Source organism: Pseudopodoces humilis, chromosome 22 (assembly GCF_049639895.1).
Source record: "Pseudopodoces humilis isolate 2021_Gansu_Grassland_sample_001 chromosome 22, ASM4963989v1, whole genome shotgun sequence".
In the NCBI taxonomy this organism is placed as follows: Eukaryota; Metazoa; Chordata; class Aves; order Passeriformes; family Paridae; genus Pseudopodoces; species Pseudopodoces humilis.
In genome coordinates this window covers 7,481,084-7,502,466 of record NC_142221.1, presented here as the reverse complement: position 1 = coordinate 7,502,466, position 21,383 = coordinate 7,481,084, and the positions used below count along the sequence as shown (strand labels likewise).

At 50.5% G+C, this 21,383-nt stretch overlaps 1 protein-coding gene across 1 annotated transcript in view; it reads right to left on the bottom strand.

Moving 5' to 3' along the window:
- The window catches only part of ASTN2 (astrotactin 2), a 304,458-nt gene extending 295,731 nt beyond the window's left edge, over positions 1 to 8,727 (bottom strand). The window contains exon 1 of the mRNA XM_005527196.3: positions 8,580 to 8,727. The gene's annotated coding sequence lies outside the window, so the exon portion shown is untranslated. The remainder of the gene's footprint in view (positions 1 to 8,579) is intronic.
- Positions 8,728 to 21,383: the final 12,656 nt, after the last annotated feature.

Below are 21,383 nucleotides of genomic sequence, written 5' to 3'. Positions count from 1 at the left end.
TCACCCCACACAGCAGCCTGGGCAAGGCAGGGCTGAGTAACAGAGTGAGGTGGGAACACATGGCAGCAGCTCTCACAGGAGCCACATCATCCCAGCAAGTCCATCTGAGTGGGAAAATGCCTAGAAGAGCAAACCTTGCTCTGGGGGCACCTGCACGACGAGTTCATCTGCTCAGTGGCACCAACTTTTACCTCATCAGGCCACCTGGCAGCAAAAGCAACATCCACAGCAAGAGTGAGCTGAGGGACGGGCTTTTCTGGCCAGGGTGGATGAGCAGCAGATCCTGGTGCAGGGCTGCAGGGAACACCTCTGCTGCAGCCCCCCTTCCCTGCTCACACCCCCAGACCACGCCGTGTTCCCACCCCGTGTTCCCACCCCGGCACGGAGCACTGCAGCAGGAAGCTGATGTTGCTGAGCAGTTGGCTTGAGGCAACACAAACATTCCTATGCTGCTGCCAGCTCGGATATTCTGTCACTTGATCCCACAGTTTAGGGATGTGTTGTGCTCGCTGGAACACCGATTGCTGGAGAAGCACAGGGAGCAGCAAGGGAAGGATCCGGGCTGTGAACGGCCTTGGGACGGTCCCAGGCACACTTGGGAATGCCAGCTCATGTGGCAGCCAGGAGCCCTGGGGCTGGCCAGGGAGCCCAGCTCACACAGCACAGCCAGGGCAAGGATCCAGCCACAGGCGAGGCCACCCCGCTGCCCAGGAGAGAGAAAAGGGAGGGAAAAAGAATCAAATCCTCAAAGGCACCAGCACAGCTGAGCTCTTGTGAGTGTGGTCATGGCTGGGAGCAAAGCTGGGGTCCTCAGAACCTGCACCCCAGTTCTACAGACCCTACAGAGGAGGCTGGGCTCACCTCTGTAGTGAGCCCAGAGCAGAGGCAGGGCAGTGTCCCTCGGCAGGCACATCCCAGCCCACAGAAAGAACCACACATCGAAACCCCAGCCCAGCCTCAAACCAGGCTGGAGCCAGACATTCCCTGCTCCTCCGAGGATGTGCAAGCCCCCAGCCCTGGGGATCCCCACTCTGCAGCCCCTGAGTGCAGCTGGCAGTGCCACTTCTGTGCCATTCCCCTGCTCTGGAGGAGCAGATTTTGGAGCACAGGAGGTCCCACGGGTCCTCTCTCCCTGCACAGCTGACCTTCAGCAGCCCACCTCCCTGTGTGTGACCATCCCTTGCCTCCCTCTCCTAATAGGATCACTGCCATGCATATGCCTGGGAGCAGCACCATCAGCTCAGTAATCTCCCTAAATACAGCAGTTACCAGGTGACTGGGAAAAAATCTCTTATACTGCTGATGCTGCTAATGGAAAATTTCTCCCCTTTTGCTGCTGCCTTCAAAGCCAGCCAAGGTTTCCTACAGACTTTGTCTTGCACTAAGGAGAGGTGAAAGCACAGAGAAAGGAGTGCAGGAGTGGTGAGGGACAGATAATGTGAAACAGAGAGAACTGGTGCTCTGCCCCCTCCCCACCAGCCACCTGCACCCACAGGCAGAGCTCTGGCTCCAAATCTTGTCTGTCCCATCTTCTCACTGGCAGTCACAGCCCAACCTTCCCCCTGCAAGGAATCCCTTCTTCCCCCTGACCTGCAGCAGCACAGGAAGCACCCAAGAGCATGGCTTCTTGCAGAGCCAACGGGGAAGGCACCCAAAGGGAACAACGGGCCAAAACCTTTACTCTGCGATTTTCTTCCCCACTTTCCCCCTTCCTAGGAGACAACCAGAAAGCCTCACCCAGCCAGTGCAGACACAGCAGCCAAGATCACTGCTCGTCCCCTCTGCATGCCATTCTGCTTCTTCAATACCATTAAGTGTCTCCACACTGTCTGGACACTGGAAACCGTAACTGCATTAGCTGAGACCCGAGCAGCAGCACAAGCATTCAATTCTTTTAAGTGGCCCCATTTCTTAAGCTGGCTGTGCTCAAGAACCATCTCTGCTCAATGCCATCGTGCACCCCACAGGTAGTGACGGGGCAGGACTGGGGAGCAGCACAGGAACACAGGCCAAGGTTCATTGTTCCCCATTTCAGATGGTTGTTACAGGAGGGGGACACTTGGGCACAGGCTGTGCTGTGCACATTTCAGATGATGAAAGGCATCAATCAAGGCATCCTCTTTTCTTTCAGCTCCATCCCCAGCCTGCCCCATGCTCTACACGGCATTTTGGTGTGATGGCAGTGTTTCTCAAGCCACCTGCACCTGTAAATGTATGTCAAAGAAGCACAGATCAATGCCTCCCCATTCCCACACTTGGCATCACTCCGTTCTCCCATTGTCCCAGCCAGTCCCTGCATGAGCTCCTGTCACACCAGGAAAGCCCAAGGGCCCAGCCCTGTTTCACAGCCAGCCAACACCACACATCAGCACCATGTCACCGAGGCAGCACAAAGACTTGCCCATCACACCACTGAGGTTCTCACTTTTAGGGCCTAGGAGGGAACAGGCAGCAAGTTTTGGAGGTGACATCCATCTGCGTGGTGGCACTCGGAGGTCATCCACCACCCCATTCCCCACGGAGGACTGCAAGAGCTCTGCATAATTCTGAATAAAAGCTCATTAATTCTTCCTGAAAAAGAGCAACAAAAGCCTCTGGCACACAGACATCATGGAAATCCAGCTGGGGGTTAGGGGGAGCAGGGGGGGATCCCCAGCCACCAGCCTCCTCCTGTGGCAGCTCAGCTGCAGCTCCAGCTCCTCTCTCCCTCCATAGTTAATCTTCTGTTGCCACTAGCTGGTCAGCGCGGGTACTCTTGGAAAGCAGCAGCTCCCCAAGCATAGCCTGCTCTCAGCTACACATTCCCAGCTTTAACTGGGATATTCAGCCCAGAAAATACCTGAGACAAAGCAAAATCCCTGTCAAGCCCACAGCCCGCCGTGCTGCACAAGAAATGTTCAACTTCGCTCCTGGGGAGGGAAGGGATGGCCTCAGGACTGACCCATTTTCCTGGGCAGCTTTTGCCTGGAGCCTTTCTGGGGGTTATAATGCTTGCAGAGCTGCAGCTCAGCATCCACATCACCAGTACAACCCCACCCTGAGCTGGGCTCTCCCTCCTCTTCCTCCTCTTCCCAACTATAAAATCCAACATCTTGCAAAGCTGGAGTAATCACATAGTCCTACAAGGAGGGGAGAAAATTGCTACCAGGTTTTCCTCTTTCCTACTCCCGCGCCAGGCTGTCCCCACCCCCAGGGACCTGGCCCAGACACCGGAGCACACAGAGCTGTGGATGGGAATGGAGGGGCAGCCCCACTGTCAGGTCTACATCTGTCCCTGTCCCAGGTGCCCACCAACCTGTCTCATCCTCACCACATCTCACTGAGGCTTTGGGGTGGAAGATATGACTCTTTCTCCATTGGATTAACTGGGGAACAGAAACAAAATATAAATAGCAAAAAAAATAAACCCCAACACTTGATTAACCAAACCTCTGGGCTGATACTCCAGGCATCTCAAACCTAGCAGGAGGCAGTTAATGCAAAGGGAGGTGCAGAAACCAGAATTTGCTCATCGGCTTTTCCGCAGAGCCCACCCCATCTTTAGGTGTCAAGCCCTGATGATGGGGTTGCACACTGGGCACACTCTCTGCACCCACACAGTGCTGCTCCGGACCCCACAGGCCAGCTCAAAGCAGGGAAAGGCACTTCTGAATAGCAGCATCAGTAAGTTGCAGTCACACCTGTGCTCACCAAGTGACCCTTCAGCCTCCCCACCTCCCCTGCACAAACAGGAGTTGGTGACCAAAATGAGCGTGTCAACACCCTGCTCAAGAATTTCTAGGAACAGTAATAAATACAATCAGCCCAGAGGGAACTGAGTGCTTTATTTTAATGTATTAACAGAAACTCAGAATGATTAAGGATGGAAAAGGCCAAGATAATTGAGTCCAACCTGTGACTGATCCCCACCACGTTGTCACCCAGCCCACAGCCCCGAGTGCCACATCCAGGCCTTCCTTCAAGACTCAACACTCCTACCCCAAAGAGGAGAAATCCAAGTTACACGATGACTTTGGGAAGAGTTAAGGAAGAAGATGAAAGAAGTGGCACTGGACTGCTGAGGAGCTGGAAGAGCAGGGGACAATCATCAATCAGCCACACACAGGGGCCACAAGGGGACACCAGGAATGCAGACACACAAGCCTGTTTTGTGACAAGCGCCAAAACAAAGCACCTTGAAGCACTGCAGAGCCGTCAAACAGCACCCATTAAAGCCATTTATGAGAAGTGTGTAGTAAACTGTTCTGATGTAAGCCACTACAGGGCGAGAGCAGTGGTGAAAATTGCCCTGCCTCTTCTCTCTCCTCTATACAAACCTGCTCACACATAGACAAAGCTCATCTGAATTAGCTCGGAAGAAAACCGCCTCATTCCCTGGATTGGCCTCGGAGCAGGCTACGCCGTGGTGGATGGAGCAGCTTCTGTAGGGAACACATGGCTGCTGACTGAATCCAGGTCCACACCACAGAGACCTCACTGTGCAAGGATAAAGTCAATGATAGGCTGCACCGTTTGTCACAGTAACTCTAGGAGAATTAGAGGGGGGGGAAATAAAAGCCACAAAGCATCAGTAGTATCCAAGGTTAAGGAAAGGGCAGGATGCTTTTTCAGGAAAGGGGAGGCACAGCAATTTGTAATGCACTGGTGGCACTTACATTTGTCATTTCCTGCCACCACTGGGCTTTGCTGAGTAATTTTATAGTAACATAACTGGGGGGTAGTGGGAGAAGCATCCTTCTTGTCTCCAACGCAAGAGGGAAAAAATAAACTGAGGCGTAGGAAACACAGGAGCTGTGACACCCCACTGGAGGAGGGACACCGAGCACGGGGAGCTGCCAGTGGGTGTTTCAGCAGCAGGTCCCCACTGCACTCCAAGAGAGATGCACAAAAAATCGAAGTTTTCTACCTTTGCTGGGAGAGGATGAAGCCACCCCCACTCTCAGCTCCTCACCTTCCTGCAGGTGACCATCGAGGCACAAAGAGCTGGAGCTGCTGTCCAGCATCCCTGAGTGCTCACATGGGCACACAAGGGAGGTTTTGGAGCATCCCCAGATACCCTTTTGTGGAGCATCCCTGGTACCCTGACATGGAGCATCCCTGATACCCTGATATGGGGCACCCCTGTACCCTGATATGGGGCACCCCTGGTACCCTGATATGGAGCATCCCTGATACCCTGATATGGGGCACCTCTGTACCCTGATATGGGGCACCCCTGGTACCCTGATATGGGGCATGCCTGGTACCCTGACATGGAGCATCCCTGATACACTGATATGGAGCATCCCTGATACCCTGATATGGAGCATCCCTGATACCCTGATATGGGGCATCCCTGTACCCTCCTGTGGGGCACCCCTGGTATACCCTCCTGAGCACACAGAGCAGAGCTGCTGTGGAGCATCCCCGGGTACCCACCACCCCCTAGTGGGCTCCTGCCTCCTTCGAGTAGCTGCTGCTGCTGCTGCTGCTGCTCCTGTTGCTGCTGCACCTGATGTTGCCAGTGTGCCATGGGCCCAGGCCTGGCTGTGTGGATGTTTCCTAGTGCTGATTTCTCCTCTATCTCAGCAGCTCCTGCAAACCAGGCAGCCCCGCAGGCAGCGATGCTACACTGGAAGCTCTCGCTTTATGCACTTAAGAGAATAAAATCTCATATTGTTAGGGAACAGATAAAGTTGTTTCCTCCCTAGAAGGAGGAATCCTTTAAAGGGACACAGAGCAATCCATGTGCTTTGTACCAGCCACCAATTCAGGGCATCTGCCTGGAGGATGTGGCACTTTGGGACATGGTTTAGTGGTGGGCTTGACAGTGTTAGGTTTACAGTTAGACTTGATGATCTTAAAGATCTTTCCCAAGCTACATGATTCCATGACCTGAAGTTTCACACCACTACAGACAAGGCCCTGGCACTGCCAGCCTTTAGCTATAGATTGCCCACCATCCTTTAAATTTTAAGGAGTGAGGAGCAGCAGAGGAACGCTGCAGCACTGGGTTACTGAGCTGGGAGTTGCTGAGCAGACCCAGGAATACAGCCCTGGCTGCTTAAATTCATTGCCACCAAGCAAAGCAACCTTTTCTTTCCTGCCTCCGGGCCTGGAGAGACTTTTGAGCCCTGCAGAATGGAGTGGCCTCAATTTTTTCTCAACTTCTTTCACTTCAGATTCAGTAGCATCAGCACCATGTCTCAGCTCTGCCAGCTTTATGCTTCCTTTTCTTTATTTTGAATCATTTTTCCCTTTCAAAAACCCCTCCAGGATGCCAGCCAGGGTGGCTCTCTTGAGCTGTGTGCTTTAGGAGGTCATCCTGCCCCATCCTTACCCCGCTGAGGCCAGAAAGTGATCTCTGCTCATAGCAAGGTCCTGCACTCCAAGACATTCAGGAGTCCTCAACACATTTGCAGCCGGCAGGACGTCAGCTCTTACGTGTCCTCCTGAGCTCATGCCCAGACAGCCACTAAACATGTCCAGCAACACCAGAAAGAGATACAATCGTCAGAAATCAGCTACAGATAAGGACCTGCAAAGATTCTGCCAAAGAGAAATCTCTGCCCCCACCAAGCCCTCCCCGCATGTTACATGATTTTCACCTCCAAGAGCCCATTATGAGGCAACAGCTGCTCTCCAGTTCCCAGCCATCAATGAAGTTAGAAAAGGATGGAGAGGGGGAAAAAAAACACCCACAGAAAACCACAGCCTTAATTCCTGCACTGGGAAAACCAACCAGCAGAAATCCTCCACAGCCCTCACCCAGAGAAGAGTTAACTGCGAACGAGACAGTTGCCACACCAGGAGAAATGCAACAAATTTGAAATATCAGAACATCCACAGCAATTCATGAGCTAGACCTTGGGGAAGGACAAGTGTTTTACCTTCTCTGGAGGCAACAGACTGATTAATTCCAGGACCATGATGAAGCCATCCCACCATAGGCACAGCCTCCCTTTTATCTTCCAATCTGCCTGATGTCTGTAAGTCCAAGGGAGCAGGAGGGGATGTTTTGGGGTCTTCTGTTCATGAAGGGGCAGGAAAACCCCCACAGATTTGCACAAGACATGCTTCATATCCATGAGTACACACATAACCAATATGCCAGGCAAGTAAAGGAAAAATTTAGATGAAAACATGGTCTCTTTACTGGCAGGCACTCACAGAAATAGGATTTGCTATACAAGATCGTGCCTCTGATCTATCAAGACAAATTTCTCTCCTTCAACTTGAGCTATTATCTAAGCTCACACAGAGGGGTTTCTTTGCTATCTGATATATTTAGATCAATGCGCAATTCACACCCAGTCCCTGAAGAAACTGTACTCTAATCTGAAAATTAACTCAGTGAACCATGAAACTTCTTGTTACTTTTAACCACAGTACGGTAAACGTCATTCCTGCTGCATCAAACCTTTGTCACTCTTGTTAGTGGAAACAGGGTATCTGGTTTGTTTTGGATTTTTTCAATTGACCAACCGTGTCTAAGGAAACTGCAAAGCTCAGGAAGTACCACCAACTTATTTATTAGGGTGTTTGCTACAGTAAAGCTTCACACAAGGTAAAATGACAGGGCTGGGGGACACGGACAGGCATTTCCCTACCCCTGCTCATTGCACCCAGAGAAAGGCAATCACTCCACGAGGTATGGGAAGAGATTTGGGGTCAGCTGCCCCCAGTGCAGCTGGACATGGGCGCACCTCGACAGACCTGGGGCACACAGAGAGATGCGCTGGAAGATCCCGTGTGTCAAGAGATACCTGAGACCCGAGTTAAGCAGGTACTCAAATTATCCTAGGTTTGGATGCCGAAAAACAGGACAGCTGATGGATAAAGCAAAGATCAACAAAAACCCTTGTGTGACCTGGCAGAGTAAACACTGCACCGCTCAGGTGACATTCGGAACAGTTCTCTTGGAGGACTGGCTGATTTCCGCACAGAAATGGATAAAAGTGACAAGAGGCAGCTCGGGCACCCCATCCGAGACAACAGGATCCGGCATCGCGACCGAAGTACGACCACAGAATTATTTCTGTTCCCATCCCCCTCCCCACAAAGCTGAGAGCGGAGGAAAGTCTGCAGCGTTCGCACAGACCCGGGCGCTGGAGTTGTGCGTGAAGCGAGAGCGAGCTTCGAGAATTAACACGAAGCATTTATAAAATCAGGCTCTGGCTAGAAAAAAAAAAGACTCTCCCGCTCTGCCGAGCTCGGCGGCACCTCCTCGGGGCTCAGGGCTCAACTTGGAGCACACGAGGCAGCCCCCATCACTTCCAGCCTGCGCGGGGATGCTCTCCTCCTCCCGGGGAATGCTCTCCTCCTCCCGGGGCTGGCAGCGGCGGCAGCCTCAGGCCCTGCTAAAAAATCCCTCCCCGGCTTGAAAGGCAAAAAAAAAAATAAAAAATCACCCTAAAAACCCAGGATGCAGCACAGGGACAGGGTTAGAAAGCCCCAAAACACATCGAGCTGCCCGCGGAGCGGGGAGGGCGGACACAGAGCCGGCTCGGCGGGTGTCGGATGCTCCGGGGATGCTCCGGGATGGCGGGGCGGGATGCGGGACGGGACGGGACGGGGCGGGAAGCGGCGCGGGCGCCTACCGAGGGTGAAGAAGGGCAGCTCGGTGTTGTCCAGATCGTCCTGCACGGCGACGCGGCCGGGCAGCTCGCTGCGGACGAAGAGCAGCAGGCGGGACTCGGCGGCGGCGGCGGGCGGCGGGGCGCCGCTCCAGCTGATGTCGTTCTCCCGGAGCACCGGCAGCGTGGACACCGTCACCGTCTTCACGCGGCAGGGGCCGGGGCGGCGCCCGGGACGCCGCGGCCCCGGGCCCGCCGAGCAGCAGGGCGGGCGGCGGCAGCAGCAGCAGCAGCAGCACCGGCGGCAGCACCGGCGGCAGCGGGGGTGGAGCGGCGCCCCGGCGGCACGGCGGAGCGGCCATGCCGGCCGGAGCCAGGCGCAGGAGCGGGAGGCGAGCGGAGCCGGGCGCTCTGAGCCGCCCCAGCTCCGCCGCCGCCGCCGCCACCGCCCGGGTCCGCCCCCCGCCCCGCCCCGGGCCCGCCGCCGCTCCCCGCGGACCCTCCGCCCGCCCCGCTCCGCTCCCCGCTCCGGGAGATGCGCTCCGCACCCGCCCCGGCCCCGGAGAGCCTGCCCCCGGCCGGCACAGCCCGCTCCAGCACCGCATCCAGCCGCGAGGGATGGAGAGCAGCGGGCAGGCAGCGACAGCGCGGCGGGGATGCTTTGGAAGTGACGGAGGGAAGGGTGAAATGGGATATTAGGGGGACGTTCTTCCGTGTGAGGAGGGCGAGTCACTGGTACAGGTGGCCCAGAGGAGCTGCGGATGCCCCTGGATCTCTGGAAGTGCACAAGGCCAGGTTGGCCGGGGCTTGGAGCAACCTGGGATAGTTGAAGACCCTGTCCGTGGTGGAGAGGTGGAACTGGGTGGTCTTTGAGGTCTTTTCCAATCCAAATAATTCTATAATTCTGCGATTTTATTAAAATCCTGCTGTCCTGCCCACCTCTCCCCCATCCAGCTCATTGCCACTCTTTCCTCAGGCTGTTCCTTCCTTTCAGGGAACTGCCAGGGTTGCAAGAGCACAGACATGAGTTCCTTGCAAGCTTTTACTAATCATTACCCTCTCCTAAGTGAACCGGCACCTCCAGCATCCAGGGCACACAGGGATGGCTTGCAATGACAAACATGAAGGAATAAACTTGTAAGCTAGAGCAAAGATTTTAGATTTGGTATTTACCAGCCAGCATTTGAATGGGGGCCAGAAGGATGAATGACCCTGAGGTTTTATCTCCATTCCTGTATCCCTCCATCACACAGATGCTTCGGTGCCGCCTGAAGGCTGGAGTTTGTGCTTGAAGACAAGTCCAGGTGAGCTCCACCGCCGTGGTTTTGCTCACACCCTGTCTTGAGCTGCGGTGGAGCCACCTGGCTCTTCCAACTGGGATGATGGGGGTGAATTTGAAGGCAAACCCTGTCCCTGCAGACAAAATCGACACATTTGACCCCTGCCCCAGAGCCCCGTGAACTCCTGCCCGCAGTCGGGCATGACTAACAAAGACAAGGAGAGACAGCCTACAGGAGCTGTGAGTCAGTGATTCACAACAACAATTTCCTAGTGACTGCTAATCTACCTGATTTTATTTGTAGATGTACATATAAAAGAAGATGTCAAAACCCTAACAAAGCACGCTTAATGCTCAGGCTTATATTATTTCCACAAGCTAATTAAGAGCAATTCATCACATGCCTATTGAGGCAAAACAGCCTTCTGAGATACCTAGGTCATCAAATGTTAAAACCACAACAAGGGCAGAATGGCAATGAATATGAAATCCAGCAAACAAACAGCTCCAGCCCCATTCCCAGGGGCCATTCCCAGCTCCAGCTTCCAGCTCTAACAAGCTGCAGCCCCGCCGTGGTGTGAGAGCAGTGACTGTTTCCAGCTACAGGAATAGAGAGAAAGCAAAAAGATCTCACCAGCAAAACAGGCAACTTGCTCCAAAATATTAAGTGTGGGACCCCGGCTCTGTGTAAGTTAGAAGGGTGAAGTTTCTAGGCATGCTGGAAAAAAAATAATCAGACAAAAATGCAGCACTGTCAGGTGTTTGTTGAGAAAAGTGTAATACTAGAGAAAAAGTTTCCCTTCCTTTCCAGCTTCTTTTTCTTTTCTCTCTCACTTCTTTTTTTTTTTTTTCCTTTTTTTTTTAAAAAAGAGGAAAGGGTAGATTTTGGACTATCTTGGTTGCAATTGCTACATTTCTCCTTTCTTCTTCTTATTTTTAAAATTTCTCCTAGTCAAAGAGTGCAAAGAGCCAGCGCAGCATCGATACACAAAGTGACACACGAGTAGCCAATATGGATACAAAATAAGCAACTTTTAAATATTGTTTAAGAACTGCAAATGCTGAAAAAGAAGAACATCTCTTTAAGGCCCCATCCCTGTTACTTCTATCTCCTTGTAGCCATTTGCTGCACAACTGCATCCATTTGCTGTAGAGACTTTTTTGCCATCAGGTAGAAGGAGATTTTGGTAAGGGGCTGTCTTTGGGCTAGGAAGGGGATCTGGAGATCCCCAGTGCTGCTGTCCCAGCTCTGAGCAATGTGATTTCTTCTCTCAGTTTGCTGAGGACCCAGCTGAACTGGTGGGCAGGACATGTTTTAGGTGCATCCAGATTTTCCCTGAGCCAGCATACGCCATCGAGCGTATCACCTCTTGGTGAAGGTTTTCCAGGGCTCAGAGCTGGAAAGCCAAGGTGAGGAGACACAGATTGAGACACCTGCCTTGCTACACTCACTGCAGGCAAGTCCTGAGATATGAGAAAACAGCGGCTCTGTATACAGCATTTGGTGCTATTTTGCCTTACTTTTTAGACTCACTGAGTTCTGCTTACAACTCTCTGCTGAGCCGCACACTGAGATTTTCCGGAGCCCTCCTGTACAAGCACAGAGAGGATGATCAAGGGGAAGGTTCTGCAAACCACTGCCTGCAAATGGGCACATTCAGCTCCCATTTAGTCTGGATCCTTCCCTGTGTAAATGCAAATCTCTGTTCTCATTCTGGGAAGAAAAGGATTCCACCTACTTTTTCCTTCCAAAGAATTGAGCTAAAGGCAGAACTTCACTGTTTGAAAACCATCAATAATATTTGCAGAGGGAAATGTGTTAATCCTGCTTTACAACTGAGGTAACAGGTTTCTATTCTCTCCCCCTTTTACAACACCAAAGTAAATGGCACGAACAGGGTTCTGAGAGTTTCACATGCTGAAAAAATATTCTAGGAACACTTACAGAAGTTTGTCTAACTTGCTAATTTGGAGATACTTTAAATCTGAACAAATTGTGGATTTTCAAGCCAATTGCATAGCCCATAACCCAGATTGCTATTTCTAAATGAGGCCTATTTTTAATATCTTTTTCTTATGCTTCATGGATCCAGCCTTCCCTTGGGGACGCCAGCTCCTGCCTGACCGCCGATTTCGATAGCATCGGGGCCAAGAAACAGCCAAAAAATTGCCATTCCCAGCAAAAACACCGGATGGAAATGGAAATTGTCTTACAAGTGAAAATGCGTTGCGCTGACAAGACCCATCTGGGCCGGGTGAGATGGGGGACCTGACAGGTTGTCAGGAAGCACCAGCTCCATTCTCACCTCAGCTGCTGAGTGCACAGCTTGGGGGCAAATCCCTCCTTTTTTCCCCAGTCTTTTTTTTTGTTGTTTTTTTTTTTTTCTTTTTTCTTTTTGTTTTTAATCTTCTCTCGAATACAGGAACGCAAGGAAAATAATTAGTCGCTGCTATAATGGATAAAAAGGGATACCGAGGGCTGTGGAAATTATATCTGTAGCGGTCCCAAGCGTGGGGGTTTCGGCACAGAATGCAGAAACATTCTCGGTAGGAGCTGGGAGCTTTTCCACGACTGAGAGGCAACAGTGGGCTGTTCCCGGGTGGAGCAGCTTCTAGGAGAAGACAGAGCATATGTTGTGTGTCATGCAAACCAGGAACCTTGGCTGTGCCTCTATATGCCTTATGCCTCTATCTGCCCACATTCAGGCCTGATTTTTACCTGAGTGGATTTTTTAGCAGGAGCTTTGAGACATTCAATTTATTTCTTAGTCCCAAGCAGCGCAGTTCAGCCCCAGGGTTATTTCCTTCTTCATGACAATACCCCAAGTGGGATTGAGGCAAAAGCAGGATTTTGTGCCTCTGTGGAGAGCTTTGTGAAGACATTTTGCTGGAAAGTGCTTAAAGTATCTGCATGATCTAAGATTAAAATGTATGGTGAAAGGAAAAAAAAAATAAAAATAAAGGTAATTCTCATTTAAAGGGTCACAGATGAAGCATTCTTTGACTTTCAATCCTGTGAACTGTACTTCTGGACACCCAGAACTAATGCACCTTTTATTGGCTGGCATAGAAGAGGAGGTTATTGCAAAGATACCAATAGCAGCTTTCTGAAGTGGTTTTCAATTGGCCCTATTACTAAAGGCATGTACATACAGCAGGGGTCATTAAAATGCACTCTGTATTTACAATACATAGAGCAATTTGTGTTTGTAATGCCTGTATGTTGCAAATCCTGCTGCTTGCAATCAGAGGGGAAAGTCACTGGTAGAGCTCTGATGGAATCAGTGGTTTATATTTCACCCTGCCAGGCTCGCATCAGCATCAATAACTCTGCTGAAGGAGTAAGAAAGATTTTTTTTTCTTTTTTTTCTTTTTTTATTGTGAAGTAAATGGCACAAAATTAATTTTGTTTCCAAGCTGCAGTGTACAAATGCTGGTCCCCAGGCACACGGTACCTGACTGTGGTCGGTGACCACAGGGCTCAAGCTGTGCTTTTGCCAGCTCTCACCAGCAACACAGGAGACAGGCTGGGTCAGCAATTCCAAGAAATACCTCCTGAGAGAGGAGGGGGTGCACAAAGTGCTCTTTGCAATTCGGTTCTTGCTTCTGGGTTAACAGCGAGCCAGCGGGCCCCTCGCTGTGCTCAGAGCTGCAGGAGACGCTGCTTTCTGACACAGCATCAAAACGGGAGCTTCCTGACCACTTCCAGAGAAGTGCCCTGAGGGGACACTCTGCCAGCTTTAGCCTCCCTGCCCTGGCAGCCAGGAGAGGCTGAATTTTCCCCTCCCACCTCAGGTACAAGTAGTCGGTTCCTACCTTTTACAGGAGAGCTGTGAACCGCCAGCTGTGCGCTGGGAAACTGCCCCTGGACCTGGTTCAGAAGGGCCTGGAGAGGGAACAGGGAGCTGCATCATTTGTGCAGCAAGGAAAGGCTGTTCAGCATTTTGGGCTGAGGTGCACACAGACTGAACAGTTGTGGTACAGCCAGCAGCCTCACTTACCCACAGAAGGTCTGCTCAGGTGCCCAAGGCCACGGCATTTTCTGGTTGTGCTCCTCTGACATCCTGCACTGCCTGGCCCTTTATAGCTCCCCTAGGGCTCACTGGGGTTTCAGCCAGACATCTGTTGTGTGTGGCAGCAGCAGGGTCTTAGGCACGTCCAGGACCTTGGAAAGGGACCTTGCACACCCTGAGGCTGGAGTCAGGCAGGTACCTGCTACAATCCCCCTCCCAAACAGCCCCATTGCCAAGCACGGGCCAGCCTGTGCCAACAACACTTACAGAGGAAGGGAAAACCCAAGGAAAAGTGGAAAGCAGCCTGTTGCTTGAGCCCAAGTCCAAGGAATGAGACTTTCCCATCCCCTCCTTCAGAACCCCATAACCACTCCATCACTGCCTGCCCTCTGACACAACTTCGTGAGCAGCAACAGCCTCCAGTGTGGATCCTCTCTTTGCCAAGATGAAAGAAACCTTCAATGCATGTAACTCTTGCACTCTACTTAATTAATCAGTTTTTGCATTACAAGTGAAACTTCTTTGATGCATGAAATATTAAGGAGCAGCACAGGGAGGGGAAGGAGGGGGGTGGTATTGGCTTTCACTGCCTGGGAGATGGATGGGCTGAAGGAGCCAGGGGCTGAACTGCAGGCAGCTCATCTGCAGCAGGACAGCCTGCCCAGGTAGAGAGGTGCCAGCCAGCAAAGGCATTCCCTGCACTTCTTGCCTCTCAAGCAGATGGTTTTTGCTCCCTGCTCAGGCCCTACATGCTCATCAAGGTTTGCTCACACAGGCATAGGAAGGGGACAGCGCCTGATTAAACTTTCATGAAAAAATAATCTCTGGTTGATTCATGGTTTTTTTATCTCATGATGGCTGCAAGAAAGTGAAGTGAAATGAGTCTTGGGTGAAAAGAAACAGCTCCGTTCTGGAAAAGCCAGACAGGCTTTTAGTCAGATGAGGCTCTCCCAAAGGATGTGTGAGTAGTTATCTGTGTTACAGGTTTGGAAGTGCCATTTCCATGCTGAGCTCTGAAGGAGGGAAGGCAGAAATCCACACACGTCAGTGTGGGTACCCCTGCAGCCCTCCCTTGTGCACAGCAGGGATTCAGTGCCACTGCACCTGGTGTGTTTGACACCAGAGAGCCACTCTGCTCTTAAAAACAACAAAACCCAAATCTCCTTTTTCTCCCAAGTCATCAGGTTTGATCAAAGTCCCCTGGCAACTCTGGAGCCCAAAGCAGAACCCTGAGTCTTTGCTTTCCACCCTGCTTCTTCCCAGCTGACTCATTCAGGAGCTGTGTTGGCTTCTGAAACAGAATCCATCAGTTCAGATCTGCTTTTACAGAACCATCAGCCCCTCCAGAGCATCACCATGGCCCTGGCTGCCACAGCCCGAGCCAAGCAGGCAGGTAACACATTCCCCATAAACAAATGGCAGTGGCTGGGCCTGCATTAGATGTGCAAAGGGTCGTAAATGAATAAATCGGTTAATTATACCCACCACAGAATTTAATTAGACCGTCTCTGTTCACTCTGCTTCAGCCAGAATCTCAATTATAAATCTTTATTTTCAAGGTTTCACAGCTTGGACATAACATTTTGCTCTGGGCTTTAAACATGACACACAAGGTCTTCTGTTCAGGGACTGCTCCGGTTTTTTTAACCAATCTTTCTTAAAAAGGTCAGGTTGGGAGACCAGATGTCTTGAGGGGAAGGTAATGAAGATGCAGGGCTTTTCTGAAAGAGGTGGCTGGATGAAATTGTGGGCAGCTTAACAGAGCTGAGATATTGTTAAAGGCTGCTGGGTGAAACCACGCTGGACTCTCCCCGATCCCAGACAAACAGGAGTCCAGGGTGCAAGATGCGACCGGGGCTCCTGCTAAGTGGCATCCTCATCCTCAGTCCCCATCAGCAGAGATGAAGGGCTGCAGGGGCTGGGAGAGGGACCCTCGGGCCCCCGGGGCAGGGCCAGGCAGGGGGAGCTCACACACCTGGCCCTGCACTGGGAATGTGCTCCAGGGCTCTCAGGTGCGTGCTGCTTCCCCCAGCAGGAATCACCCCTCTGCCTCCTCCTCCTCCAAGGAGGCCAGCTGGGTGACCTGGAGTAGCTGGAAAAACACAAAGCAGATGAGAAATGATCCCACTTTTTAAATTGTTATGATTTTGAAGGTAATTTAGGGCCCACCTTTTGCTTTCTGGAGTTGACGGTATTGAAATCCAGTACTCTGTCTGGTTAAATGTGCTCTGAAATATTCCGATCATTTTAAAATGTCAATAGTGTTACAGGAAAAACAGAAAACTTGTTTACCAGCAGCAGAAGCATCTACAGTCTCAGGTCACATCTTTATCCAATCCCAGGCATGCTATTCCATATTCCCTCATTGAGGTAATTAGCTGATTTGCTTTCCATGCCCTATGCCAAGCCCCCACCTCCCTCTGAGGCAAAACAGGGATTGTCAGCAGGGCCCAGCTCAACAGCCAGCCCTGAGAAGATTTTTCTAGACAGACCCACTCTGGTCAGCCCAACTTTTGGCTCAATATATATTTTTAGGAGTACTTCAGGTGCCTGTTGATTTACTGCCACGACCACCCTGGCAGATTAGAATTTTGACAATATTTTCTCCACACACCTAGCCCCTAATTCCCCAGCAGTGCTGTTCTGCACATCCTCCCTGTCCTAAAAACTCACTGGCTAAACCAGAACAGATCTTGGGTAAGCCAGACCCCAGGACTGCTGATTACATCTTTAGCCAGCAGGTCACAATAGTTTATTTTCTGGTTGGTTCACCATTGAATTTAACCCTTTGGAAACACTGGCTGCCTGATCGGTGCCAAATTCCTGCTCAGGAGGCTTTGATGTACGGCACGAATTACCGGTAATAAGAAAAAAGATATATGGGACGGATTAATCAAATCATAAATTTCTTAAACCACTGTGGCAGTCCATAAATCAAATTTGGCTGGATGTTACTGGCCCTTTCTTGATGTACTATAGCAAGTACAGATGACCTGTACATACAGAGCAGGGTTTTTTTTTTGGTGGCCAGTTGGGAAACTCTGGTTAAATGATTAAAGAGAGTTACCTTTTCCGTAAGGAGCATGTTTATGTATTTCAAGCTCCACTATCGAAAATGTGAGCAATCTTTGGAAGGCAGAAAGTGTAAATTCCCACACTAAGGGTTAAATCAGGCACAGAACAGCTACTGGATGAGGCTAAACATGGCACAGCTTGGGCTAGTTTAAGTTTCATGAGGCAGAGACCGGTCTTTCCTGAGAACTGATGACTATCCTAGGCAGACCTTCCAACCATTCTGATTTTTTAGGGTTTTGCCTCGTTTTGTGTGCAAAGCAGGTGGAAACCCTGGAACAGAACATATTTCTGGGAGCCCAGTAACCAGCATCCCTTCCCTGCTGAAGTTCAGCTGGGTCCCAAAAAGGTCCTGCTCCATCTGGGCTGATTCCCAAGAATTACACGACTGAGGGCAGCAGAGTATCAGTCATACCCTTGCTTTATTTCCAGTAAGAACTATCACTCGGAACCATCCCTTCAGACTGAGCCCTCGCCCAGGTCAGACTGACCCTTGTTTTTAGCCCTCTTAGGGGCACAGTTTCCAGCTCCTGCACCCATCATCCCTCTGCTGGTTTTATGTGGGGCTCCCTCCAACCCTCACAGGAGCCCTGCAGTCCTCCTCTGAGCACCTTTGCTGTTCCACTCAGGACTGAATTCAAGATCTTGCCATCAGACAGGCTCCCTGGCCTTTGGACATCTCAGATGTTTGGGTGTGAGGTGTTCAGTAAATAAGAGTGATAATGTGCCCAGGGTGAGCTGCCCCCAGCCCAAACACCAATATGTGTTTACCAGAGGGAGCAGCAGGCTTCAGAAGTTCAATTTCTTTTTGGCAGTCCACAGAGACATGAAACAAGGAGATTAAACATCAGGAATAAGCACCTGTGAATAAAACTGACTTTTTAAATCCACCAAAGCCAGGACATTCATTAGGAAATCTCCTGCTTTTCTCCAACAGCAGCACAGCAGTGCTTCTGATTTTGTTTATAGCTGCACAGGACAACAGAGCATCAACCTTCACTTTGAACCTGGCTGCTGCTCTGCCAGGCTGTGGGGAGCCCTCAGTCACTAATTATCAAAGCCCTGCCTTGACCATGGGACTGCAGCTCTGCATTATTGTTTCCCTTCCCCAAAGGAAAACGAAACCACTCACTGAGAAAGCCCACCCACTCAAAAACCTCTGACAAAGCTGAGCCTAAGCAGGAGAGGGTTAAAAAAAACCCAAACCCTGAGACGCTCTTTATCTGGAGCCAGGAATGGGGGCTGCAGCAGGAATTTTCAGGCTGTGCCTGGCAGCGGATGCCCTCTGTTGGCACCTTTCAGAAGTATGATCCAGCACAGGCTGGCAGCTCGCATCCCTGGGATGCTCAGCAGCACTCGGTGCCGCTCTGCGGGCTCCAGCAGCCCTGCCCGGCTCTGCCCGGCACCGCAGGCGATGTTCGCACACCCTGCCCCGGGCAAACAGCAAACAGCAGCGAGCTGGGAGCTGCCGAGCCTTCCCACCTCGCTCCGGCTGAGATGATGCTGAGCTGCGTCCGGAGCTGCTCATCCAGCCCTCCTGGCTTGGTGCAGGAGCTGCAGGAGCTGCAGGAGCTGCAGGAGCTGCAGGAGCTGCAGATCCCCGCAGGGATCGGCGCTGTCAGCAGCTCCGGGAGGAGCGTCGGAGCTGCACAGGAGCAAAGGGAGCACAAGGAGGGGAGGAAGGCGGTGAGGCACAAGCAGGGGATCGCAGCACGCAGAAACAGAGTTTGCAGACCATCATTTCTCTTCTCAAACCCTGGAATCACATGTATTAAAAAAATACAGACAACCCAAACATGCAGCATCGCCTCTCCTGCTCTGGCTGCTGGGATGGAGCTTGTCCCTGCCCCACACAGCCCCAAAGCAAGGCTGGCAGAGACTGAGCACAGCAGGAGCAGCCTGGATGAACAGATGATTTTAGGGAGAACCGGTGGCCCCAGAATCAGGGAATATCCTGACTTGGAAGGGAGCCACAAGAATTACCACACTCAACTCCTGGCCCTGCACAGGACACGCCAACAATCCCACCCTGTGCATTGTCCAAACATGGATCTCCAAACTCCTGGAGCTCTCTCAGGCTTGGGGCTGTGACCACTGCCTGGAATAAACCAGCTCAGTGCTTCTAGAGGTCACCATGACACATCTTGAAGGACACATCCATCCTGGGAGAAGGGCTGGGCATGACAAGGTGACCTGGAGGGCTCAGTTCCAGTGTGCAGCATCAGCCTGGGACAAAGAGCCCAGCTGGGGACTCCTGCCTGGCTCAGGCCCCACTCATGGGTTACACTCCTGCTGATTTTGCCTTACCTGCCCTGCTGAGGTGCCTTGGTCAATCTCCAGCCATGCAAAGGGCACTTCTGGCCCCAATACCCAGTGCCACAATGGCTGCTGCTCCCTCAGGGCCACCAGCTGAGGAGCTGCTGGCATTCCCAGCCCATCCCAGGACACCTGAGCAGGTCCAGCTGCTGAGGACCCGCAGCACTGGAGAGGTCTGCAGGGACAGTCAGATCCAACATCCATCAGGGAGGCCACAGGGTGGGACACAGAGGAGCAGCAGAGCCATGAAAAGCACAGAGACAGCTCCAGGGAGATCCAGGTACTCAGTCTGGGGTTAAATTTGTGCATCTCTAAATCCTGTGCATCTCTAAATTTGCCTTTCGTGGCAGTACAAAGCTGTGTTGCTACTATTCACCCCAACCTCAACAGCTGTCTTTAAAATAAAGACAATAAAAAACAAACACAACAATTTTAGTGAATGATTTATGGCTATTTTATTGCCAAAGAAAGCAAAAGCAAACTCTGAACCAGAGGAAATCATAAACAATAAATGATCATTATTCCAGTTACAGTCTCCACTGTACTTCTCTCTGAGGACACTTTGTAACAGAGATTATATACAGTAAGAGTGGATTTACCCTTGGAGGGGATCTAAGTACCTCTTTCCTAAAATGAGTTGTAATCTTGTTTTAATGGTAGATAAAAAAACAAGGCACAGACATGACTTGTCTATTTGTAAGCAGGGGGAAACTTGTAAATCCTGTTTTGGTATTTTAAGGATAACCTAAATAGCTGATAATCAAAAACATGAATAATCTTAAGTAGAATCTGTGAATCCAGTGCAAATACTTAAGTCACTTATTCAAAAGAAACAATAGCAAGATGCACCTTAAGAAAGGCACCTCAAAGAAAAGAGCAAGACTTGTACCTGAATAAAATCAGTTTTGCCCTGTGGCTGAAGTTTGGGCAATCTCTCAATTGCAGGAAAACATTCTTGCAAAAAATTCCTGCAAAAAAATAAAACCAATTTGGTGTTTCCTGGATAAGCTCTCAGTATTGTGAGTTGTAAAAACATCTGATATCCCCTTAAAACTGGAACATGGGTTTGGGTTGGAAGGAGTCTGAAAGATCTCTCATTCCAACCCCTCTGCCATGGGCAGGGACACTTTCCTCTATCCCAGGTTGCTCCAAGCCCCATCCAACCTGTCCTTGGACACTTCCAGGGATCATGGGGCAGCCACAGCTGCTCTGGGAAATTCTCAGAGCATTTAAGAGTTTTTAATTTATTCAGTCAATTTTTTCTGAGTTATTCTTCCAGTTCCACCGGAGTTTAATAGGGACTGAAATTCTGTTTCCAATAAGCCCAGACAACCTCCCTTTCATGTATAGAAACCTCCCAGCTCTCCAAATAGATTTTAATTTAGTTAATTCTTAAAGAGAGCCTTGAAACTTGAGCAGCCATTAAAGAAGTTATTGTCCTTTTTTTTTTAACGTTTTTTCAACGTTTACAGAGGTGTCTCTTGACAGAGGGCTAATTCCTCAATTAACATAAATATTCTTTTCATATCAGTGCCTGGCTGCAGCAGCACCTGACCTTGCTGTACCTGGAGCATCTCCCCAGCCACAAATCCAGTGCAGGGGGGAGGAGGAGCTGGGAATGTCTCTCACAGATGCACAGCACTTGTCATTTCAAACATTTGAGGAATCACCCAAGCTTTACAGCAACAAGAGGGAACACGAGCTGAACAGGAGTAACAAACACCTTCCACAGCCTGATTTCCTGTCCTTGCTTTGGTTTGCTTTGAAGTCTTGAATGTGTTTATAGGCAAAATTACTTTCAGTAAGAATAATATATGTCTCATTTATTTTGACTGAATTTAAGTATATGTTTTTCCCTAACTGAAAAGAAAAAAAAAAAAAGCCTGATCATTTATCATATGGATCTGATAATTTTCCTAAATTTTCTGGAAAGGTTTTTTTCTTTTAAAAAAACTCAGATCTCTTCCAAATTATTGTCCTGTATGCTGGTTTGTTTTTCTTTTTTTTCCTCTTGTTAGTTGTTGTGCATTGACCAAATGGTTTCTGCCTTTACAATCTGTCATCAGTGCTGCATTTACAGCTTGCAATTAAGAGCTTCAATTAAATATTTTGCACGAAGATGCACGTTACAATAACCAAACCTTATAT